At 47.1% G+C, this 26,520-nt stretch overlaps 1 protein-coding gene and 1 long non-coding RNA gene across 11 annotated transcripts in view; one reads left to right on the top strand and one right to left on the bottom strand.

Moving 5' to 3' along the window:
* Window positions 1-26,520, top strand: part of kcnq1.2 (potassium voltage-gated channel, KQT-like subfamily, member 1.2) — a 606,356-nt gene that overhangs the window by 475,322 nt on the left and 104,514 nt on the right. The gene's annotated exons all lie outside the window — the stretch shown is intronic.
* The window catches only part of LOC119954892, a 266,765-nt gene continuing 241,577 nt past the window's right edge, over window positions 1,333-26,520 (bottom strand). For all 3 annotated transcript variants that reach the window (XR_005458331.1, XR_005458332.1, XR_005458333.1), the window contains one exon: window positions 1,333-2,228. This is a non-coding gene — a long non-coding RNA (uncharacterized LOC119954892). The remainder of the gene's footprint in view (window positions 2,229-26,520) is intronic.

Here is a 26,520-nt window from a genome sequence, read left to right as displayed (position 1 = left end):
CCTCCTTGATGCAGTGGCAAACTGAGAAATGTTGACTGGGTTGACTGTTCCTATCTGGAATGCTCCGCTTCCATAGTTAAGGGAAATGTTGACATAAATGTTGACACTGCAGCCTTGTTCTTGGCCTGCCATGCTGTTCTAGGCCCTGTTGAAGGAGATGCCACAATTCAGGGACCACCTCCTTGGTGAATCATAGATGCCCTCTGCATTGGTCCTGGTAAGTAGGAGAAATGTTCCCTGAATTGTAGTGTTATGGACAGGGGTGAGATGTAGAATGGTTCCCACTTACCCACCTTTCAACTGACTGCACCAAGATCTGTTTTAAATAAGTGTTTTAAGCCGTTGAATGCTGTGACTCTCCAGAACAGATCCAAAAACTGTTTTCTCATAAGTTTAAAAAAAGGAAAAATAAATGTTTCTTTCTCAACACCCAAATGTATTCACAGCAGCATCCACTCACACAGGCACACAAACATACACAAACACACACAGATACACACAGACACAAGAAAAGATCATTATGAAAGCTGTAGCATACACTTAAAGTTACTCTCGAATCTTTCGAGATAGAAGCTGGAAATGTCAACGGCCTGAAAGTTAACTTTTGTTTCAAGATTGGAAGTTTTGGGGATGAATTTATAGTACCTTAATACCTGCAACAGCAGGTTTTGGCCCTCCTCTAATTGAGGTGCAGTTAAATCCCTGTAGTGAAGCTCTGGCTTGGTTCATCAAATCGGTAAGTAAATGGCTTGGCCCACTTTTCTGCCTGTTAGTGCATCTTGACAGAGGCTGGGCTGAATCTCATCCCTGACTCCTGATCTTCCAGACTGGCTGGAATCTGAGGCTGCTGTCAAGAATACGTGTTAGTAAGTGTTCCTCATCACACGTTGGTTTCTGTCAGGTGACCATCGTATCAGTTTTCCCATTGTCCATACATGTCCTGATGATACAAACATTGGCACACAATGGGGTTTGAATCATGATGTCTCCCAGGGTTCGGTTGAATCTTGCGCGACATCTTGAGCGTCATGCATCTTGCAACAGGCCTCTTGCGAAATTCAACTGATTCATCGAGACATCAAGTCAAGCGCGATGAGGCCGGTAAATCGCGCCCAATGTCTCAAATTATCTACTCTCCAGGGAATCTCCAACAATCTAAACAAAATTCCATTTGGCATCTCTTTGTAAACACATACATGGTTGGAATGGATGATGTTGTTACTTTTATGACATCTTAATCACACATTGTGCAGCCACAGAGTCTGGATACCTTAACCTAGATTCTTTAATCATTTTACTGCAACAGATATATACCTGAACTCAAACTTTTAAAAACATTGCTGCAACAGATATAAAATACAATTTATACCAATTTCTTACATTTTGCGGAATTATACTCTGTAGCCTTATGTCTGTGGGATGATTGTGCATTAATTTCTGTAGGTATTTGGACAATGACATATGTTAAATCCAGAGGAGCGAACTGATAGGTTTTTAATGTCCCCTCAATTGAATTTTCCAATAGGTTGTTTAAATTTTAATGTCATAACCAAACAAACAGCCAAACTAACGCAATTTAATATTTGTCAGACATGAAGGGAGAAAAATCACCTGACATGTCTCAAAGCCAATTGCCTATTTTCAATTGTTTTTAAATGTAACTTGTCTATTTTTATCTAAAACCATGGGCATGACTGCGTGACAGTGAGTAGACCCTCTTATGGGAGCCTTGTTCTTTCTGTGCGTAGAATCTATTTTTCATGTCCCTCTTGTGTTGCAGGATTAGAGGGACTGTAGCTTCCATTACTCTGCAGGATTTCTGTACACAGCAGAAAGCTCTTGTGACCTCCCTGTCTGAATGCAGCAATACCCCCTTCAAAATCCAAAAGGTCACCAAAACCTCAACAAGGTCACACAACAGTTCGACCACAAACATTGGAAAATCACAGACAATTCAAAAACTCCACAACTGCAAGTTGGGTGGTTGGTCTTTCAACTAACCAAGGGAGTTTAGGAGACACGGCAACCAAATCAGCCTGCGGGAGTCTTTGAAGTCACAATCTGTACACTGTAAAAGCTTTTGATGTTGTCTCCCCTGCCAGCGTGGTGAACTTCATGAGCTATGCATGAAGTAACGTTCCCACTTTTTTCAGCAACTCCAGCTTCATAGCGTAGTTCCAGCGGCGTTACAAAGTTGATCATTTCAGCTTCAGTCATATGACCCACATCTTTTGTTACAAAGGAAGAAGCATTTCTATAAAATTAAGTTGCCAAAAATAACGTTGATGCACCTGAAAATTAACACATTGTTGAATGACTAATACTCTACCGAAAATACTTCAAGGAGAAACTATGGACATTCCCATGCAAAGGAGGAAGTAGTTAGGGCAATGGCTTGTATAGCTTAAAAAGAAACATAATACTTTTATTATAGATGTGAAAACAGTTTAACTAAATCCCCAGTGGTAGGGTACTTTGGATTGCCAGTGTGTTATGTGATATAATGATAGAGAACAAATGGATAGCCATAAATCTCTGCATAGTAAATTCCTAATGTGGAATATTAAGACGGGAGACAAAATTTAATGTTTAATTACATGACAAATGAATTACTTGAGACTTTTACTGCGGGATACTTTTATACAGCTCCTGGGAATTGGATACACAAACAATATTGGAAGGAGTTTATAGAATGGCACGTGTCATAGAGGCCTACAAAGGGGAGGAAAAAGCAACTTTCGCAATATGCTGGCATGACAAAAATTTTAAGTGAAAATTTGAAAAATGTCTTTGAAGATCTGTCATGTTAGACAAAAAGAATCTGTTACCATAAAGCAGTTGCCTTGGCAAAGATTTGCTGGGGGCTCACAAATGTGCGCTATTTTGAATATTCATATGTGATATTTGTCAAAGTAGTTCATGGAAAACAAAATTGAGCATTTACAACAGCAAATTACATAAGAAAATGACCTATTTAAATTATAGTAAAACATGCAGAAAATTATGCCCAAATAGAACCATTGCATAATTGTATCTTTAGCAAATGATTAAAGACTGGTGCAATACAGATTAGCTTTGGGATTGAGCTGGTGACATTTTCTACTTTGCATGGGCATTTGGCTGCATAGCACAGTGGTTAGCACTTCTGTCTCCCAGGGACCTGGGTTTGATTCCGACATCGGGTGCTGAGTGGAGTCTGCACGTTCTCCCCGTGTGTGCGTGGGTTTTCTCCGGGTGCTCCGGTTTCCTCCCACAGTCCAAAGCTGTGCAGGTTAGGTGGATTGGCCATGATAAATTGCCCTTAGCGTCCAAAGATGTGCAAAGATGTGCGGAGGAAGTGGCAGGGTACTTTTTTGGAGGATTGGTACAGACTTGATGGGTCGAATGGCCTCCTTCTGCAGTATGGAGATTCTATGAAATGAATAAATAAGCAGAGTAGTAAATGCTTGTGATCTTCCAAAATTTCCAATATACTGGAAAGGTCCTAGCAGATTGGAAAATTGCAAATGTGAACCTCGATACAAGAAATTGGAAGGCCAAAGTAGAAACCTATAGATCAGTTAGTCCAACATCTGTGATGGGCAAATGCAAGAATTCATTTTTTTTTTTTTTTTTTTTATAAATTTAGAGTACCCAATTCATTTTTTCCAATTAAGGGGCAATTTAGCGTGGCCAATCCACCCACCCTGCACATCTTTGTGTTGTGGGGGCGAAACCCACGCAGACACGGGGAGAATGTGCAAACTCCACACGGACAGTGACCCAGAGCCGGGATCGAACCTGGGACCTCAGCGCCGTGAGGCCGCAGGGCTAACCACTGCGCCACCGTGCTGCCCGAAGAATTCATTTTTAAGGATTAAACCAGGACATTTGCAGAATCCATATCACAGATTCACAAAACTGTTACGGTAGACAAAGAGGCCATTCAGCCCATCATGTCTGCACCTGGGCCGGATTCTCCGATCCCACCATTGCAATCGGGAATCCCAACCAGGTGGAGAATGGAGCATCAGCCAAAAAACGGGATTGGCGTGGTGGACAGACCCATTCCATTTTCTGCTCCCCGCGCCGGCCACAGTGTGCTACCCACCCTGTGCCAGCAGGAATATGCAAACCGATGATGGCATAAATTTTAACGTGATTAGAATTCCTGCATAAACTGCACATCTTTGGATGGTGGAAGGAAACCGGAACATCCGGAGGAAATTCTTGCAGACACAAGGAGAAAGTTCAAACTCCACACAGTCACCCAAGGCCAGAATTGAACTGGGTCTCTGCGGCTGTGAGGCAACAGTGATAACTGCTGTGCCGCCCGGGTCCCTGGCACTGTGAGGCAGCAGTGTTAACCACTGTGCCAAGCTGCCACCCTTGACGGGCTGAAAGCCCGATTCTCAACCCCCACCCCCCAAATATTTGCTCCATCCCTCACAGCCCTCACAGCCGGGAGGTACGTGGCCGTCATTTGGTGTCAGTATTTACAAGCGCCGCCCAGGTTCCATGGCCTGTGTGGGCCGTCGCACCACGGACAACCTGATCACCTCCTGATTTTCCAAATAGGAAGCCAAAACACTGACAGCTCCCCTGTCCTCTTTCCTCCCCTTACCTCACCACTTACCACCACCACAACTCCCCCTCCCCATTCTGAGGGTCATCTCAGCTTCACAACGGGGTGTTGAACCTAGGTTCTCAGTATCAGTGGGTCTTGTCAGTGGAGGTGGAGGATGACTTGTCGAGACATGAGCGTTGGTGCTCCTCCTTATCTGAGAATGTTTGATTCTTGTATTTTAGATAACGTAACACTGTCCGCCTGGGTGATCTCTGCTTGTGCGATGGGGACGCCTCCTCACGAGCCCCACTCTCGCAGGATGAGGTGTGGGTTGGTGGGAGATGGTGAACGGTTTAGGCTCTTTCGTTGGGGATGCTGTCACACTAAGCGGTTACACACTGTGACTGCCATGGCCTGTCAGTTATCGGTGAGGACGTGAGACATTCATGTGTCTGAGGCTCCCTGAGAACACACCCCCACCACACAGCCACTGCCCAACACCCAGTCCAAACCCATCCTCCCACCAGTGGGACAGAGGTTAAAGGCAGATCGGATGAGTGGTGAAAAAGTGTTTAATGTTGTGTGTTGTGGCAAATAGAGGATTTTTGCAATATTGGCTTTGAAATATTGAGACAATTAAAGGATTAAAAGACTTGGGTTATAATGTGTTTGCCTGCAGTGGTCAAGTTTCAAAAAAGGATTTTGTTTTGTAAAGGCCTGGGAAGGTCTAGAAACCAGAAGGTGAAATTGGCCAAAGGAATGTGGCTTTCAGTCTGGGCTAATGCACTGCGATTTGACTGTGGAAAGTCCCTGGAGAGTTAATGTACTTCCAGTCTGCATAGTTAATTTGTTTTTTAGTTTGGGAAGATGAGGTCATTGCTGAGTGGAGCCAGGGAATGCAGAGTTCGTTTTGGAGAAGGCTTTGGAGAGAGAAGAAGTCTAATCTGTCCGATATGGACAATTCTCTCGCAGTAAGGAAGTTATAAAAGAATAATAATATTTAAAGCACAGCAGTCTTATCTGGGGAGAAGAAAGAAGCTGAAACAAGCCAAGGTGAACCAGCTTTTTGGAGCTATTTCAGCCAGAGTCTGAAGGGGTTCTAACAGCAAGTATGCCATGCTGATTTTAAGACAGATGGAGAGCACATGTTTTTTTTCTTACTGTTTGATGGGAAATTGAGTAATAGTGTTCAAAGGGTAATTGTAAGCTGTTCTTTTCAGATGTGAAGTGAAAGAGTTTAATTTCATATTCATAATAAAGTTTTATCTGAAAAATAGCAAATCCCTACTTTTTTAATTCATCCATGGAGTGAATCACTACTTCTGCACTATCTTACAAATAAACTCAAATATTGGGGTCTCGGTCCAGTACCCTAGCTACTGTTGGAATCTGGTCTGAGATCTAAATAGTGTTTGCAACTTGTATTGCCTTCCTCCTGACTATGTATGATCTACTACACCCATGCCAACTTCTATGTCATCTATCTTTCTTATCTTTCGTGCTCTACCGCTCCTTCTAGGCGTTGCCCCAGGCAGCACATCAGGAATGGAGGCGGCCTGCTGCTTGGCCTGCCCTTTGCCCGCTTTGCCTTTGGCGTCATCCTCTGATGGGTCTGGGCCTTGTTAGGCCCAACAGGCTTTCGGGTGTCACAGGTGATGACATGTCACCCTGTTCGGCCTGCCGCCCAGCAGATGGGCCTGTGCCAATGAGTGACCCATATCCCTCCTTGCTTCTGTCATGGTCCTTCTGTGACTGGCTGAGGTCAGTCAACACCCAGCCAATTCTCTCAATGCCCTTCGCCATGTTCAAACTCAAAGCGAAAGTAAAACTCAGAGCCACAGCCCAGCTCCCAACTCAAAACCAAAAGTAAAAACCCAGAGCCACAGCCCAGTCCCACCCAAACAATGACATCACTGAAGCCCAGTGACATCAATGACACTCCCAGGACATAGTACGACCCCATTTTCTCAGTTACATTGATCAAGTCTTTCAGTGTTGGACATTGTCATGGCTTTTAAAATATTATGATAACTCTATATAACTCTATTATATAAAGTGGCATGGTTAGCACTGGTGCTTCACAGCACCAGGGTCACGGCTTGGGTCACTACCCGTGTGGAGTCTGCATGTTCTCCCCTTGTCGGTGTGGGTTTTCTCCAGGCGCTCTGGTTTCCTCCCACAGGTCCGGAAAGACGTGGGGCTGTATTCTCCATTATTGGGACTATGTCCCCATGCCGGCGTCAAAATGGTGGAGTTTCACGCCAGAAAAACTGCCATGAAAGGGCCACTAATCTCCAACCCCTGCACGAACATTTGCCAGCCGCCTATTAGGCCCCCCCCCCCCCCCCCCCCCCCCCCCTCCCGGCTTCCGATCTGCCCTCAGCCGCCATGCAAATATTCCCACCGGCTGGAGCACATTCGTTCCACACCGTCTAGACTTCGGCTGGTCAGGGACGGAGAATGGCGGAGCGGGCCTATGGCAATGGCCCCAGGTAGGTCCGAGGCAGCGTAGCGTACTCCCCGAGTACGCTGCTTTTCACGGCCCGCAGAATCGGGGAACCAGCACCAGTCCCGATTCCTTGCGGGAAAATGTATTCTCCCTCCCAGCGCAGGCCAAGATTTCAGCGCAAGGGTGCGGAGAATCCAGCCCGTGCTGTTAGGTGAATTTGACATTGTTAATTCTCCCTCTGTGCACCCGAACAGGCACCGGAATGTGGTGACTGGGGAGTTTTTACATAACTTCATTGCAGTGTTAATGTAAGCCTACTTGTGAGAATAATAAAGATTGTTATTATTACTTTCTTTCTTGAATTTTGCAGAAGCACTTCCATTTAGCTCAGTGAGCTAGACAGCTGGTTTGTGATGCAAAACAAGGCCAGCAGCACAGCGTGGGTTCAATTCCTGTACCAGCTTACCTGAACTGGCGCTGGAATGTGGTGACTTGGGGCTTTTCACAGTAACTTCATACTTGTGACAATAAAAAAGGTTATTATTATTATTCCACAGATTTGAATTTACAGAACTCTCTGCTGTTAATGATGCAGCATTTTCTGTGTTTCATTCAGATTTGTATCTGTGTGGGGGGAGATGGAAGGTGGCGCAGTTTGTCATTTCCTTTATCCATTATTAAACTTCTTGTACAATCCACTAGTAACTCCTTTGGCACTGTCAAATCTATCCCTCTCAGAGATAAGTCTGGTTGTATCATATCATTGACCAGTAGTTGCCGGGAACATTAGGCTTGTCATCCTGCCTGTCAAAGACTCAATAGGTCTGAAAATAGCATGACCAGTCTGAATTTAAATGCTCAGATATCGGGAGCGATTTAAAAGAATATTTGACGGGGTATTTCTTGATGACCATGTGGGTGAGACTGCGGCCTATACTTAATTGCACACAGTGCCAAACATGAACACCCCCCCATGTCTGTCTCACCATCTGAGTCACCAGACACGAGCCTCAGCGTCTTGCTGCTAACAAGGGCAAGCTGCTTTTAAACACTCCCTCTCCATTCACTCCCAGTCAACACACAAGCATGGCAGCTCGCAGACTTTCCCCTTATTTTGGCAATGCTGACCCAGACAGGTTTCTGGATGGCGTCAATGCGAGACGGGATACCCTGTTCCCCCGAGGGAGTCACAGGACCATCAGCAGAGTCATCAATACCACCAGGGAGGCAGTGGCAGCGGCTGTCTGTGGGGCAGCAGGACCAGGAGGACAGTGTCCAATGTCAACCTCCAGCCAACTGCAAGGGTAAGTTACCACCTCTCCCCTGGCATCTCCTTTGCGTTTGATAAGGTTCCCCATGGTCGGCTCATGAAGGTGTGGGATAGACGGAAATTTGGCCAATTGGATAAGTAACTGGCTATCACATAGAAGGTGGTGGTGGATGGAAAATTTTCAGACTGGAGACCAGTTACCAGCGGTGTACTACAGGGATCAGTGCTGGGTCCTCTGCTATTTGTGATTTTTATCAATGACTTGGAGGAGGGGGCTGAAGGGTGGGTCAGTAAATTTGCTGATGACACCAAGATTGGTGGAGTAGTGGATGAGGTGGAGGGCTGTTGTAGGCAACAAAGAGACATTGATAGGATGCAGAGCTGGGCCGAAAAATGGTAGATGGGGTTTTACCCTGATAAGTGCGAGGTGATTCATTTTGGTAGAAAAAAATTGAATGCGGATTACAGGGGCTGGTTTAGCTCACTCAGCTAAATCGCTGGATTTTAAAGCAGAGCAAGCAGGTCAGCAGCACGGTTCGATTCCCATACCAGCCTCCCCGGACAGGCGCCGGAATGTGGCGGATAGGGGCTTTTCACAGTAACTTCATTGAAGCCTACTCGTGACAATAAGTGATTTTCATTCATTTTCAGGGTCAACGGCAGGGTTCTGAGGAATGTGGAGGAACAGAGAGATCTTGGGGTTCATGTCCGCAGATCTCTGAAGGTTGCCACTCAAGTGGACAGAGCCGTGAAGAAGGCCTATAGTGTGTTAGCGTTTATTAACAGGGGGCTTGAGTTTAAGAGCTGCAGGGTTATGCTGCAACTATACATGACCCTGGTGAGACCACATTTGGAGTATTGTGTGCAGTTCTGGTCACCTCACTATAGGAAGGATGTGGAAGCATTGGAAAGGGTGCAAAGGAGATTTACCAGGATGCTGCCTGGTTTGCAGGATAGGTCTTATGAGGAAAGGTTGAGGGAGCTAGGGCTTTTCTCTTTGGAGCAGAGGAGGATGAGAGGTGACTTAATAGAAGTTTATAAGATGATGAGGGGGATGGATACAGTGGACGTTCAGAGATTGTTTCCTCGGGTGAATGTAGCTGTTACAAGATTCAGGGTGGGAGATATACGAGGGATGTCCGAGGTAGGTTCTTTACTCAGAGAGTGGTTAGGGTGTGGAATGGACTGCCTGCTGTGATAGTGGAGTCGGATAGGCACATGGAGCAGACCAGAATGACAGGGAGTGCGATAGCTTGATCTTGGTTTCGGACAAAGCTCGGCACAACATTGAGGGCCGAAGGGCCTGTTCTGTGCTGTAGTGTTCTATGATGTGGAGATGCCGGCTTTGGGCTGGGGTGAGCACAGTAAGAAGTCTTACAACACCAGGTTAAAGTCGAACAGGTTTGTTTCAAACACTAGCTTTCGGAGCACTGATCCTTCCTCAGGTGAATGAAGAGGTACGTCTTCATTGATGCACATACCTCACATACACCTCGGTGGGCGACAATTACTGGGCAGGCTTCTGGGGCACAATATGGTGAGCACCACACAGTTGCTGATGCACATCAGGAGGAGGCAGGAACATCCAGGTGAGACAGCAGTCGGAGGTCGGCTGGATCACAGGACTCAGCTGATTTCCAGTCAGGTGCCGAGCCTCTGGACAATATTATCCCAAATGCTCAGACATGGCTGTGAGATTCAGGAGGGAATGTCAGCGACATTCCAGTGAGTGCATAGCCACATGGAGACGCCGACATTGCATGGTGTCAGGACTAACAATGGTAGGGTGGCAAACCGCAGTGGACAGCCTTCACCATGAGGTCAGCGTCTTGAGTGGTGGTGCCCAAGGGATGGCTCAGCCTGTGACTGGCTGAGGGCCTTGACATCATGTCTCAGTTGCTGAAGGACATGTCCCAAAAGCAGTGAGGGGCGTGTCCCAGATGCAGGTGGACATTGCCGAGGCACTGCAGAGAATGTTCCAGTCAGTGAGGGGCGTGTCCCAGATGCAGGTGGACATTGCCGAGGCACTGCAGAGAATGTTCCAGTCAGTGAGGGGCGTGTCCCAGATGCAGGTGGACATTGCCGAGGCACTGCAGAGAATGTTCCAGTCAGTGAGGGGCGTGTCCCAGATGCAGGTGGACATTGCCGGGGCACTGCAGAGAATGTTCCAGTCAGTGATGAGCATCGCTGAGGGTGTGAACACCATGGTGCAGACAATGGAGAGACTCCTTGACAGGCAAAGCCAGATGGCGCAAAAGGGAATGGAGGGGAGGTGGGAAGGAGGGGAATGGGGGAGGGGATGGGCGTTAGCTAACAGACAAAGCCTCGAGTTATGAGAATCGGGTGAGGATAAGGTCCTCCCTGGTCCTCCAGGCATGACGGACCCTCGCTGCCACCCTATCTTCCATCCTCCAGTTTCTCCAACCGGTCACCCCTGGGTTCGTCCTCCATCACCTCCTGGTCCGTCTCCTCCTCAGATGAGGCCACATGTCCCTTCTCCTCCCCATGTCTCCGCATGTCTCCCCCCCATTGCTGTGCCAGGTTGTGAAGGACACAACAGTCCACCGCAAGGCAGGTGAACTTTTGGTGGTCCAGGTTTCGGAACCACATTTTCATCAGTCCGGTGCACCACTCAATGATAGACCGGGTGGCAACATGGGCCTCGTTATATCGGTCTGCACCTTGGTTCCCGGCCTCCGCACTGACATCATCAGCCAGGACCTCCTCGGGAATCCCTTATCCCCTAAAAGCTAATCCCTCATCCTGGTGTGGTCCTCGAAGACACCGGGGATCTTCCACTGTTGCAGGATGTCGCTGCCAATCTCTCTCCCTGGGAAGCGTGCACACACCTGCAGGATCCGGAGGTTGCACATGTTGAACATTCAGGGAGTGGAACCCCTTCCTGTGAATAAAGGGCACTTCCTAATGCCCCAGTGTGTGCAAGGGGACATGTGTGCCATGAATTACCCCCTGGACCTGGGTCACCTCGGCGATGGCAGAGAATCCTGCTACCTAGGCATCTTGATGGGCTTGGGTCCAACTCAAAGTTGAAAAGTCAGTTTCCCGGCTATACAGGGCATCACGGATGAATTTGTGGGCTGTAGCGTGTGAAAACCACACGTCCTTTTCGAGCACTGAAATGAACCGGTGGCATAGAAGTTCAGGGCTGCGGTGATCTTCAAGTACACCGGGAGCAGCTGTCCACCTCCTCCACAGGGTGCTACGTCCGCGAGGACGTGGCACAAATGCCGCACTGTTGAGACACGGTCTCCTGAGGCACATGCTGTCCGTAATCTCCTCGAAAGACCAACACCACATGTACACCTTGAGCCATCGCTGGTGTACCTTTCTGGGTTCCTCCTCGGCCTGATGGGTGGCCAAATCTTCAGGGTGTGCGGTGGCACCCTGGCTGCCACCAGCACCTCGAGGGCATCGTCTGCAGGACGGTCACCACCATCCACTTTGGTATCTGTGAGGAATTGGAGAAGGATCGAGACCGACAATTAGTTAGGGGCTTCAGCCCCAGGAACCTCAAATCCCCCTCCCTTATGTGTCATGTTTTCTGTCAGACTGCCATCCACTGAGCCAGACCGCTGGAGAACCTTTCTCTGCACACTCAGCCCCGGCTACATCAGCAGCCCCTAGACCCCAGATCTGGGGCAGCAGCTCCATGTCCCAAAGCTTCATGCCAAAAAATTGAAATGGCTACTTATCTCCTCACTTCCCACCAGCCATTACACCAGTTTCACGTATTTAAAAAGGAGCACGAAACGATACCCATGTGACTTCTCACTGGGGAGCCGTTTAATTCCTGGGAGTCTGTTTCATTCGACTTCAGTCTTTCTAATGAGATGGAAATGAATGCAAATTGGGATTAAAGGTATGCTCGCCATTTTTAGCTGAGATCCAAAACTTGCCATCGGAAGCGGGCAAACTGACTAGCGTATCTCGATTTTGGCTTTTCCCACTATTTAACTGGTACTCCCAGATTCACGCTGGATGCAACAGAGTGGTTAAATCGCGCCCAACCAGGCAGCAGGCTATTTTAGATTTAGTATTATGTAATGAAGAAGGGTTGATAAATAGTCTTGTCGTGAAGGATTCTCTTGGAAGGAGTGATCACAGCATGCTAGAATTTCAAATTCAGATTGAGTGAGAAAGGACAGAGTGCCGTACTAGAGTTTTAGCGCTGGACAGAGGTAATTATACAGGCCTGATGAAAAAGTTGGCCCAAGAAGATTGGGCACAAATAATTGAGGGTAGAACAGTTGAGGGACAATGGCGGATGTTCAGGGAGATATTAAACACCTCTCAATTAAAGTATATTCCTGAGAGGAAGAGGAATTGTAAAAGGGAGAAGAACGTTCCATGGCTAAACAAGGAAGACATCAAGGCAAAAATGTTTCTGGAAGGAGGAGCAATCAAGCGGGGCTGCTTTGTCCTGGGTGGTGTTGAACTTTTTGAGTGTTGTTGGAGCTGCACTCATCCAGGCAAGTGGAGAGTATTCCGTTACACTCCTGACTTGTGCCTTATAGATGATGGGCACGCTTTGGGGAGTCAGGGGGTGAGTTACTTGCCTTAGGATTCCTAGCCTTTGACCTGCCCTGGTAGCCACAGTATTAATAAGGCTAGTCTGACCAATGGTAACCCCCAGGATTTTGATTTTGGGGGATTCAGTGATGATAATGCCATCGAGTGTCAAGGAGCGATGGGTCGATCCTCTCAGGTAGGAGATGGTTATTGCCTGGCACTTGTGTGGCATGAATGTAACTTGCCACTTGACGCACTGATCTCTGAGGAGCCGGTCTGACCAGCGAGTTCAGCTAACCACTGCTGAAAGAATTTCTAACTGTGGGCCAGACCAGGGACCATCAAGTTCAATACCCCAATCCTGCCTTCCCCACATATCCCTTGATCCCTTTATCCCCAAGAGCTGTATCTAATTCCTTCTTGAAATTACACAGCGTTTCAGCTTCAACTACTTTCTCTGGTAGTGAATTCCACAGATTCCCCACTCTCTGGGTGAAGACATTTCTCCTCACCTCAATCCTAAAAGGTTTACCCCTTATCCTCAATTATGACATCTAGATCTTGACTAAATTGTGATATTTACCTTGCTCATTACGCCTCGCGAGACCTAACGGGATCGCGCAATAGGTTGTGATCTCGCCTTCAATGGGTGGGGTCCCAGATTTGCATATTCAAGTATGCAATCAGGCTCATTTGAATATTGTCTCGCTGGAGTTACCCAAGGCCCGAGATCTAACAGCGTTGCCTTGGAATCCCCGAGCGGGTGCCATTTCGCACTGGTCTCCAATCTGGACCAGGTGTACCGGCACGGGGGACGGGGGTCTCCCAGGTGATCGGAGGCTCCTGGGTGGTCAGGCTCTGGACCTGCACCCTCTCACCCTCACTGCCAAGGTGCCTGGGTGGCATTACCAGCCGGGTAGGGGTGATGCCAGAGTGCCATGTTGGCAGTGCTAAGGTTCCTAGGTGGCATCATGCCCATGCTGGGGATCAGGCCCAGGGGTGCCCTGCACTTATGAGGTACGGTGTAGGGGGGCTTGATGACCTCCTGATAGATGAGTTCGGGTGTTGGTGGGGGCTCCTGAGGCCGCAGTGGGGGATCTAGAGATCGGGGTCCATTTAAAAATGGCTCCCTGATCTCTTCCTGTACTGGTGAGCAGAGCTCGTTAGTGCAGGAAATGGGACTGAGTGCGACATCAGCGGGCATGCCTCACCAAGGCTCCGAATTGAGGCAGAGTCCAGTTTAATAGCTCTCGATGCTGCCAGCGCTGGGAAAGGCATGGTTAAACATCTTCAACGTGGGACTCTGTTTCATTTCCCTTAAATCCCACAAAATGAGAATGTCTTGTTCTGACAATAATCTTTTAACTGCATTTCCAGGCATTGTCAATCGGACTTTCCCAATAGATGAGCCAGTAGTTCAAGTCAACAAACAATAATCTGTAGATTGTGATCCCCAAGATACCCAGCCCCCAACCAACCCTAACCCCATCTCCCAAACCTGCCACTTTCTGAGGCCTACAATCTCATGCCCCAACCTTCCATCCTGAATTGGCAGCAACCCCACTAAACCGTTGCACTAAACTCCCTCGCCTATGCACCCAATCAATCCTTTCTCCTCCACTCCCCGAGTGAGTTCTCCGCCCTCATAGACCCTCCTCACTCAACCACATGATCGTCCATCTCCCACCTCCCCCAGCCAACTTCCTTTACTCTCCTCCTCTACCCCCTCCCCCTCTTCCCTCCATCAAGAACTTACCCTGCTCTTGGAGATTTCAACAACCAGCTCATTGTCCTGGAGGAACACCTCAGGTACTATCAGTAACAGAACTTATGATAAAGGAATTTAACCACAAATTTTATTTGACCGACTTGTTATATTTTTCATGAGATGGTTTTCATTGAGATTAAAGCTAATTTTGGTTGCATTAACTTTTATGAATTTCATTAGCACCAAATTAAACACTCAAGCCTGTCACTTTGGTGAAATATAATGTACGTAAGTTCAAGTGCTTTTCATAAATGAGAACCAAAACCACATGTTCTATGTGATGATGGTTGAAATGGCATCAGTGTAGTGAATATACCATCGGTCATCATAAACCAGCAACTTCCAATTTGTGGTGCCAGGTCTTCACTGAGAATGGTTTGGAGACATGTTTTACAACCCATCAAACTCATGTCAAAATAGTAATTACGGACAGCCACTAGACAGCAGAGCTTGTGATTGTAAACCCCCAGGAACTCGCAAAATAGTTATTTTTGTGAGGTGGGAAGGTTGTCTGAGCTTCTCGGACCATAACAGAGTTTTAACTGGGACTTGGCTAATATTTTATGATATTGGGGGCTTCATAATATTAGAATTTGTGATCCAAGGGCCAGGTTTAACTGTGTTTTGATACCTGACTTTAGAACTGATGATAGACCTTAATTACTAAAGGAAAAAAAGCTTGAGAGGTCAGCATCATTAGCATAGATATTTAAGTACAGAAGTTTAGAACTGCACCTATCTAGGGTGGCAAGGTGACACAGTGGTTAGCATTGCTGCCACATGGCGCCAAGGTCCCAGGTTCGATCCCGGCCCCGGGTCACTGTCCGTGTGGAGTTTGCACATTCTCCCCGTGTCTACGTTGATCTCACCCCACAACTCAAAGATGTGCAGGTTAGGTGCATTGGCTATGCTATATTGTCCCTTAATTGGGAAAAAACATTTTTTTATAAAGAACTGCATCGATCTGAAAAGATTCAAAGCTCCTGAAAACAGTTTGTCAGAAATAGCCTCGCTCAATATCATCATGGATTGTTTTTGTTATGTTTAATGAGAATTGGCAGCCTTCCTCATCCTGGAACGCTCTCAATGTTAAAGATTTCAGTCCTGGCTATGGTTAGATTTATTGGGCTCAAAACGGTTTATGGCCCATTTTCAGGCACAGGGGCCATAGCTTGTGACCTACCTATCTCTATAGATCATTCAGCAGTGAGCTGGACAACATGTGCTGTTATCATGTGGTGAATGAAGCCAGCCTTCTCATAAAAGGAAGCGTCAGTCAGTGGAAGGCAACGGTTGCTGGCTTCTTTTGCGGACACCAGTTGCATGTAGGAGCTGTATAAATAGAGCACGAGGGAAGAGCGAGAGAGACAGAGTTCCTAGGTTCCCAAGCATTGAATGTGGACAGGACACAGGTGGCTATGGGTGGAATTTTCCATTCTGTGGAGTAATTGTGGCAGTGGGCAGGATAAGCACCATGTTTCCCATTGGGCAGGGGTGTGGATTATCATGCTCGATTTTACACTTCAAAGCTCACTAATTGTGCACCAGCGAGCTGCTGTCCGAATCACATGGCAAGGCAGGCACTGACTTGTCCGCTCGCCATCAATGGGGTTCGAAAGTCCTGACCATATTTTTTAAATGATCTGGTTTAGCTGTACCTTGTATTTGATATGTCTCACAGGCAGGCTTCACCCATTTTTTGCCTGCATGTGCTAAATAATGAAAGCCGTGAAGCTCAGTGACATTTAGTGCTCCTCTTGGATGTAATAACACATAGGGCTGCTACAAATACTGTATTACCGTATATATTTGAAGCTTGGATAACACTGGGCCCTTTACTGTCCCCCCCATTCCCTTACAGACTTGGTACGGTTACTGTGCTAATTTTTCTTGAGCAGAATGGGCAAGGTTATAAACCATCCCCACCTCCAACAGCACTGCCAATGGATTTTAATGATGTGGAGATGTCGGCGTTGGACTGGGGTGGGCACAGTAAGAAGTCTTACAACACAAGGTTAAAGTCCAACAGGTTTGTTTCAAACACGAGTTTTCGGAGCACTGCTCCTTCCTTCCTCCAAAAGCTCGTGTTTGAAACAAACCTGTTGGACTTTAACCTGGTGTTGTAAGACTTCTTACAATGGATTTTAATGCAGGATTTTAAGATAGCAAGAGAGGACACACCATGTTCTCACTGCATTCTCACTGCCCACCAAGCCCACGCCAACATCCCCCACCTCCGCAACCCCCTCTGCCACCCCCCAGCCCCAGCATTTAATCTGAGGCTTCGTAGATCAATAAAATTACTAATGACAACTCATGATAACCATTAAAAAAGTGACCTTTCTCTCAGCATAACAAAGAGGTTCGAGGTAAAAGGTAGTCAGGGATCAATCACACTGATACCATACCAGAGGCTGCTGCAAAAACTCAGTCGGACTGGCAGCATCTGTGAGGAGAGAAAGCAAAGTTAATGTTTTGTGTCCTTTCGGCTCTTAGAACTAAAGTGGGAGAATGTGTTAGAAATTAATATGTAGCTATGAGAGATTGCAACAAAATGTAGCAACTTTAAGACAGATGGCCTGGTGTGGGAGGGAGGGGGTATTTGCATTTAGGCAATATATGTATGGGATATATTTTTTAAAGGGGTTCAGATGGAGGCGAAAGGTCAAAATCTAAAGTTGTTGAACTCAATGCTGAGTCCTGAGAGCTGAGGGAGATGAGATGCTTCTCCTCCAGCCTGCGCCGGAGATCACTGGAGCAATGCAACAGGTCAGGGATGAACATGTCAGCACTCTGAAGCGCTTCCTCTTTTGATCAGGTGTTCTTTTAAACTACAGTGCTGAGTTAAAATAGCAATCACAATCAACAGAAAGTTGTGGTCCTGCTTGCGGGCAGAGAGAAGGTGTTCCGCAAAGCGGTCACCCAGTTTAGCCTCCCCAATGTAAAGGAGAGCACATTGGGAGCAGCAAATACAATAGACCAAATTGAAGGAGGTGCAAGTGAAATGCTGCTTAACCTGAAAGGAGTGCTTGGGGCCTTGGACAGCGAGGAGTGGAGATGGTGATGTCATCCACATAATGAAGCTCCACGAACAATGTCAGTGTCATGGTCTTCTTGGATTTCCACCAGTTGAAGTTGAAAAGTTTTCAGTCCATCCTGTAGACAATGTCTACTCCACTGGGAAGCTTTCTCAATTACTGCATTCTTAATTCTATGGACTGGATTCTTCCGCCGGCGGGATTCTCCATTTTGCCGGCAGCCCAAGGGTTTTCCGACGGCCTGGGTCTGTCCCACAATAGGAAACCCCATTGACCAGCTGGCGAAACAGAGAATCCCGACAGCGTGTTGAACCAGAAATCTGGCGCGGCGGGATGGAGAATCCAGCCCTATGTCTTTATGTTGGTTTTAATAATCGTCCCAACCTTTGCTCTTGTCACTATTCCTTGCCCAAACATTGATGTATTTGTAATCAAATATTAAACCATAATGACCAATATTTAATATGATTCTTTATGAGTTCATTTCAAATTTATTCACCAGTTTATATGTGCTTGTCCCTGGAGAACAAGGAGGTGACAAACCCCCTTGACAAGCCTTTACTAATGACAGTTCATAATTGGATCTGACTGAGAATGCAGGAAAGGCCTTAGTTTTTTTCATTACCTCACATCTGATCATTTAGCCAGCCATGCACTGTATACCTTTATTTACTCGGAACTTGGTTGTGGCTGTCAAAACTAACTTTTCTCCCTTCAATCTGGACTGAATTCAAGCCTGTATTCTAGAAAGGATAATAAAACGTATCAATGCTCTCATCTGGACCTGGACAGATCGAACGATTTGCAATTTCCAACCCTCTCTCACTTTCACATGGTCCATCTCCGACACTTCCTTTCTTTTCCTTGACCTCTCTGTCTCTATTTCTGGAAATAGACTGACCACCAAAATTGATCACAAAGCCCAAAGGACACAAAACAGTTACCTCGATTACAGCTCCCCACAATCTGCTTCCAGTAAGGATTCTATCCGGTTCTCCCAGTTTCTCTGCTTTTGCCGCATCTGTTCTGATGATGCCACTTCGAAAGTGGTACTTCTGACATGCCTGTCTTTTCTCCATTACTGATATTTCCCCCCATTGTGGCTGACAGGTCACTCCACCAGGTTTGACTCATTTGCCGTACCCCTGCCCTCGCCCCTTCTCCCCTTCACAGAACCATGAGAACCTTTGTCCTCACTTTCCACCCCACCAGACTCCGCATTCAAAGGATCATCCTCTGCCATTTCCATTAACTCCAGCATGATGCCACCACAAAACACATTTTCACCTCACCCCCCCCCCCCATCCGCATTCCACAGGGACCACTCCCTCCATGACACCCTGGTCCACTCCTCCATCACCCCAACTCCTCATCCCCTTCCCATGGCACAGAACCAATGTAGGGCCATTTCCCTGGCCCTACACTCATCCCTAGAGCATCTCGAAAACAAGGACTCCTACATCAGACTCTTATTTATTGACTACAGCTCCGCCTTCAACACCATAATCCCAGCCAAGCTCATATCAAAGCTCCAAAACCTAGGACTTGGCTCTCCACTCTGCAACTGGATCCTTGACTTTCTGACCAACAGACCACAGTCAGTAAGAATGAACACCAACACCTCCACAATAGTCCTCAACACCGGTGCCCCGCAAGGCTGCGTACTTAGCCCCCTACTCTACTCCCTGTACACACACGACTGCATGGCAAAACTTGGTTCCAACTCCATCTACAAGTTTGCTGACGATACGACCATAGTGGGCCGGATCTCGAACAACGACGAGTCTGAATACAGGAGGGAGATAGAGAACTTAGTGGAGTGGTGCAACGACAACAATCTCTCCCTTAATGCCAGCAAAACTAAAGAGCTGGTCATCGACTTCAGGAAGCATAGTACTGTACACACCCCTGTCAGCATCAACGGAGCCGAGGTAGAGATGGTGAGCAGTTTCAAATTCCTAGGGGTGCACATCACCAAAAATCTATCCTGGTCCACTCATGTCGACGCTATCACCAAGAAAGCACAACAGCGCCTTTACTTCCTCAGGAAACTAAGGAAATTTGGCATGTCCACATTAACCCTTACCAACTTTTACAGATGCACTATAGAGAGCATCCTCTCGGGCTGCATCACAGCCTGGTATGGCAACTGCTCGGCCCAGGACCGCAAGGAACTTCAGAGAGTCGTGAATACCGCCCAGTCCATCACACGAACCTGCCTCCCATCCATTGATTCCATCTACACCTCCCGCTGCTGGGGGAAAGCAGGCAGCATAATCAAGGATCCCTCCCACCCGGCTTACTCACTTTTCCAACTTCTTCCATCGGGCAGGAGATTCAGAAGTCTGAGAACACGGACGAACAGACTCAAAAACAGCTTCTTCCCCACTGTCACCAGACTCCTAAATGACCCTTTTATGGACTGTCCTCATTAACACTACACCCTGTCTGCTTCATCCGATGCCAATGCTTATGTAGTTACATTGTATATCTTGTGTTGCCCTATTATGTATTCTCATGTATTTTCTTGAATTCTGTTCAATTCCCTTTTCTTCCCATGTACTGAATGATCTGTTGAGCTGCTTGCAGAAAAATACTTTTCACTGTACCTCGGTACACGTGACAATAAACAAATCCAATCCAATCCAATCCAATGACGATGACTGGTGTAGGGAATGGTAAGATTGGCACTGATAGAGTGTGGGATCAGGTTCTGAGGTCAGGGTTGGTACATGGTCAGGGCTGGGTACAATGTATCTAGCCAATATTATATGGAACCGGGGAGTGCCTACATCAAGTGCCAAAATATTTGAAATAAACCTGTCGTATTTCTGCAGCGCCATCTCCAACCTTGATAAGCAACATCATGCTAAAAATAGAATTTATTAAAGGATGAATTCCAGTAAAAATGATAAGGGAGCGCAGCTTGTATGTTTTATTTTTAATCTAAATATGTATTTCCAGATTTCTCTCTCACTGTCTGTGTGCTAAATATAATCACCAAGTCTCACGATGTGAAGGTAGAGCTTCCTCCTGTTGTTCTCCAGCCTTCCCCAATAATACTGCTTCCCATAGTTGTTGTGGTGGACATTCCTGCCCTCCTCCCCGAGCCCATCACCTGTCAAATGCCCATGCTCCATGTGGACCTCTACACACCCCATCTAGAGGGTGGTTACATGGTCATCTGCCGAGGTGAATACCCCCCCCCCCCAGCCCACCCACCCACCCACTGCACAATCCACCCCCACGTTACTATGTTTCCCAATCTGCACATGCTTCGGATCCCAGTACATGCCCAGGAACAGTGACTGGGATTCATCTCGGCAGTTGGCCATGTACACAGCCTCAAATTTCTTCTCTGCAATGGTGGAGACTAGCATCAGTCCCCGCAGCATCGTAGTGTCCTTGTGGATAATGGTGTCAGCCACTAGGACCAGCAGACCCCTGCACTCCTCAACCCCCGCGCAGTACTGGTCAGTGTCTGAAAGTGGAGGTCTGCATGAGTTTTGCAGCACAGTGGTGTCCTTATAAACAATGTCGGCAAAGAGCAAGAGGAAAACATCCCTGCAGCCCCAGCCAGCATGGCATTAATCGCAACACAAATGGGGAGAACTCTCTGACAGATAGGCGATGTGTGTTACCCTCACCTCGAAGTCACAAGCGGACTGCGGTCTGGCTATTGCACGCTGCACAATTCCAAATGGGTTTGAGGCCAATGTCATTTCCCAGCAGCGGGGTGCAAGATTGGAAGGCATAGCAAGATTCCGGCGAGCATCTATTAATGAACATTCATGAGATTTAAATGAATGCAAATTGCATTCACGCCACCTGGCAGCAGAATAACCGATCCACCATCAGGAGAATTGTAAACTGTTTTTATGTCAGTGGATTTCTGACTATTTGCTTGCTGCCCCCCCCTAAAAAAAAATTGCTGCAGGCGGGATGGGAGAATTCCACCCAAGAACTCTGTGAAAACCACAATGACTCAGGCGTTGCCTAACAGGTTTGACTGATATCCATAGGTATTGTGGTCTTTCAACTACAAAAAGCATTTTTTCTTGTACAATATCCCGACCTATTGAAGTGCTCAGGTATGTTATGGCTTTGGGTGTAATCAACATCAATCTTTGGTTATCTTGCATGTTGGAGTTTTTGTAACATATGCAGCAGTCCATTTAATTCAGATCTCACTGCTAGCTCGACACATTGATGTACTCAGCTTTATATTGTGGTATGGGTGTAACCAGCATCGCTCCTGGTTCTTCCAGTTGTGTCATGGCTTTGGGTGTAACCTACATTGTTCCTGAATTTCTAGCAGCCTCGTATGTTGACACACAATTTCTGACAGTGGTTGTTATCTGCAATTGTTTAATGATCCCTGGACGATTGTAATATAGATCGTGATAAAGAGTATTCTCTACAAAAACTCATGTCAGCTGAATAATTAACTTTATCTTGGGTTGATCCCAGGCTTGCCAACAGGAGGCAGTTTCCTGGCAAGTTTCATCCGCAGTGGGTCAACTGTCCATCATTGGGAAGATTATGGCAGCACCACCAGTTCGCCTCTAAGTGGACACTTTATTGAACCTAATCATGTATCTCCTGCTGTCTGTCAGTCAGCCAGTGGCAGTCTGACACGACCTCCGGCAAGATTACCCGGAAGTAGGAATGGGGAGGTAGATGACCCAGTGTATAAGTTTCAAAAATTCCCACCCTCTGACCTTCAATAGAAAGGATTCTGTTGTATTTGTAATTATTTTGGAGTTAAATTGGATGCCTTTTGATCGAACATGAACATTCCGTAGAACCCCTAATGTGCAGAAAGAGGCCATTCAGCCCATTGAGTCTGCACTGGCCCTCAAAAAGAGCACTCTATCGAGGCCCACTCCCCCGGCCCATTCCTGTAACCCGGCACATTGATCATGACCTAACCTGCAGTTCTTTGGACTTTGGGAGCAAACCGGAGCATCCAGGGGAAACTCACGCTGACACAGGGAGAAAGTGCAAACTTCACACAGTCACCCAGGCTCAGAATCAAACCCAGTCCCTGGGGCTATGAGGTAGGAGTGCTAACCAAATGCCCAGTTCTGGCAATAAAGCGCCTTTTTTTTATTTCAAAGATGTAATCTGTTTGGAAAGTTTCACAATGAAATGTTATAGAACATAGAACACTACAGCGCAGTACGGACCCTTCGGCCCTCGATGTTGCGCCGACCTGTGAAACCATCTGAAGCCTATCTGACCTACACTATTCCATTTTCATCCATATGTCTATCCAGTGACCACTTAAATGCCCTTAAAGTTGGCGAGTCTACTACTATTGCAGGCAGGGCGTTCCACACCCCTACTACTCTCTGAGTAAAGAAACTGCCTCTGACATCTGTCCTATATCTATCACCCCTCAATTTAAAGCTATGTCCTCTCGTGTTGGTCATCACCATCCGAGGAAAAAGACTCTCACTGTCCACCCTATCTAACCCTCTGACTATCTTATATGTCTCTATTAAGTCACCTCTCAGCCTTCTCCTCTCTAACGAAAACAACCTCAAGTCCCTGAGCCTTTCCTCGTAAGACCTTCCCTCCATACCAGGCAACATCCTAGTAAATCTCCTCTGAACCCTTTCCAAAGCTTCCACATCCTTCCTATAATGTGGTGACCAGAACTGCACGCAGTACTCCAGGTGTGGCCGCACCAGAGTTATGTACAGCTGCAGCATGACCTTGTGGTTCCGAAACTCAATCCCCCTGCTTATAAAGGCTAGCACACCATATGCCTTCTTAACAGCCCTATTTACCTGGGTGGCAACTTTCAGGGATTTATGTACCTGGATGCCGAGATCTCTGTTCATCTACACTACCAAGAATCTTGCCATTAGCCCAGTACTCTGCATTCCTGTTACTCCTTCCAAAGTGAACCACCTCACACTTTTCCGCATTAAACTCCATCTGCCACCTCTCAGCCCAGCTCTGCAGCTTATCTATGTCCCTCTGTATCCTATAACATCCTTCAGCACTATCCACAACTCCACCGACCTTCGTATCATCTGCAAATTTACTAACCCATCCTTCTACACCCTCTTCCAGGTCATTTATAAAAATGACAAACAGCAGTGGCCCCAAAACTGATCCTTGCGGTACACCACTAGTAACTGAACTCCAGGATGAACATTTGCCATCAACCACCACCCTCTGTCTTCTTTCAGCTAGCCAATTACTGATTCAAACCGCTAAATCACCTTCAATTCCATACTTCCTTATTTTCTGCAATAGCCTACCGTGGGGAACCTTATCAAACGCCTTACTGAAATCCATATACACCACATCAACAGCTTTACCCTGATCCACCTGTTTAGTCACCTTCTCAAAAAACTCAATAATGTTGACTGCCAGATGTTGGGCGGAATTTTCCACTATTTTGTCTAAGTGCCGTTTTGGACAGGAAAAGATGTGAGTAGCCCACTGGCTTCATAGAATCATAGAATCTACAGTACAGAAGAGGCCATTCGGCCCATCAAGTATGCACCGGCCCTTGGCAAGAGCAGCCCACTTAAACCCACACCTCCACCCTATCCCCAGTAACCCCACCTAACCTTTTTGGACATTAAGGGTAATTTATCATGGTCAATCCGCCTAACCTGCACATCTTTGGACTGTGGGAGGAAACTAGAGCACCCCGAGGAAGCCCACGCACACACGGGGAGAACGTGCAGACTCCACACAGACAGTCACCTAAGGTCAGAATTGAACCCGGGTCCCTGGCGCTGTGAGGCAGTAGTGCTAACCACTGTTACGCCCTATGTCCATGTTCCCGGATGTTCCATTGAAGAGGCTTAACAATGGTCATCCGGAACCTCCACACAGTGCAGTGGGAATTAGTAGTAGGCAGGCTTCTGGGTCACTAACTGGTGAGCACCTCTCTGATGATGATGGGGTTACTACGTCTCAGGGATCTGGCAGTCAGAGGACTACCTGAGTCCAGGATGCTGCCGAGCCCCAGTCAGATGCCTCTGGACAAGGTTGTCCCTCAGCTGATGGAGCTACCAAGGCAGAGTCAGGGTCATTAAGAAGGGATGTCAGCTTCACTCATTGAATTGCAAGGCCGACTGGAGGAGTCCCATCACCTTCGGTCCAAGATATCGTGCCAAGATTCTGAGGCGACCAGGCCAACACTCCATGGTGGGGAAATGTTCACTGTATGGTTCAGATCAGAGCTCCATGGGACAGGGCACTAGCAGCATGAGTGCCACCACCAGAGGACAGTGGGGCATCTCCCTCCAGCTATCCCTCCATACCAAGGAAGACTCCATGGGCCCCTGCGTTCCAATAGAGAGGAGATGAAGTGAGTGTTGTAGCCACCTGGGGTGGCCACTTCCCGATTCCAAAATGTATGCCCGCAAAGAATGCAGGGAAAATTGGCCAGGCACAGAAAACAAGCAGGTGCACGGTTTCCTGTGTATTAAGACTTGCAAAACCCAGACAGAACCATAACCAGTAGCCATCTACATACTAATGAGAAATCCCCAGAAACAATTAGAAACATTGAATCGATCAGGACCAAACCAGACTCCCCGGCGCCAGCGGGACCCAGGACAAAGGACGGCCAATGGACACGTAGGAACCGCCCAGCGACCAGGGAACAGCTCCAGTATTGGAGAAATCGATTGAAACGATTGGGACATGGTCCAATTAATTGGGACCAAGTCCGGGGTCCTCCCAAAAGGGCGCAAAACCCCTGGGGACTATAAAATAGAGTCCCCAAGTTCAGTTCGTTCTCTTGGCAGGCCCCCGGCAGCTCTCGAAGAATTCTTGACCGTGACTCTCAGCAAGGAGAGGCCTGCCTAGCAGCTGCACCAACCAAGTAAGTCTCCAGTCAACGCATGCTATGAGATAGACGCTCCTAGCTACTAGTCCATACCAGCTTGAAGCTTGCAGATTCAGAACCGGACAAAAGGCCATTGTTCCTCTGACCTAGTGGGCCATTCCAAAATCTAAGTATAGGCTTTTAGTGTTAGTGATAGTTTCGTAAGTAGAGTTTTATGCATGAGTAGTGATTGACTGTGTAGACAATAAATGTGTTTTGATTTGAAACTTACTAACTGGTGTATTGAGTTATTGATCAGCACTTGGCTTTGAACCTCGTGGTGGTATCAGAAAGATACCTGGCGACTCTAGAGCATAGGTTATTAAAACAGAGCAATTACATAAAAGCATAACGAGCAACATTTATTGCCAACCTCTGACGGGACTTGACTTAGAAGTGCCCCCCCCCCTCCCCCCCACTCGAGAGAAACCAAAAATTTGAATTAGGATCCAATTGGGAACAGAAATAACCACAAGTGTTCAAGCAGTTCTGATCAATCCTCCAGAATTGGGAAGTGTGTTAATGCATGCGTACTAACAGGGATATAAGGAAGTGTGTTAATGCATGCGTACTAACAGGGATATAAGATAAACCTGAGAGATTTTGTTGCAAAAAACTGTCAGGTATTTGTATTCTGGAAATTAGCGAAAGCCGTACCCGTGTTTGCAGCACTGCCTTATTACCCTTTGTTCCAAATTTAAAGAGAGCCCAGATAGGAAAAATGGCAATGAAGGCAATGGAACGCCTTATGAATCTGCAGAAATTTGTGGTCGCAGCGACCAGCCGAGTAGGACAGTGTCCCGTTTGGGAAGTTGAGATCAGAAAGTATCTCAAAGGGAAAGGATGGCCTCTTTGGAGCGAATTTTGTGCAAATGAGGGAACAGGTCCCAGGAGTATAGGACATACTTGGTGGGAGAATCTGACCAAGATCCATAAGAAGAGCTTAGGGAAAGCTCGCAAGCCGATGGCAATCGTGTCCTGTCTGGCACAATTGCGAGGCACAGAGGAGGTCGTTCGGACTCTCCGTAAAGAGATAGATGAGAGGAATAGGATGAGTA

The sequence above is a fragment of the Scyliorhinus canicula genome, chromosome 20 (genome assembly GCF_902713615.1).
Source record: "Scyliorhinus canicula chromosome 20, sScyCan1.1, whole genome shotgun sequence".
Lineage (NCBI taxonomy): Eukaryota > Metazoa > Chordata > Chondrichthyes > Carcharhiniformes > Scyliorhinidae > Scyliorhinus > Scyliorhinus canicula.
Note: the sequence above shows the minus strand (reverse complement) of the source record. Positions and strands in the feature narration are given on the sequence as shown.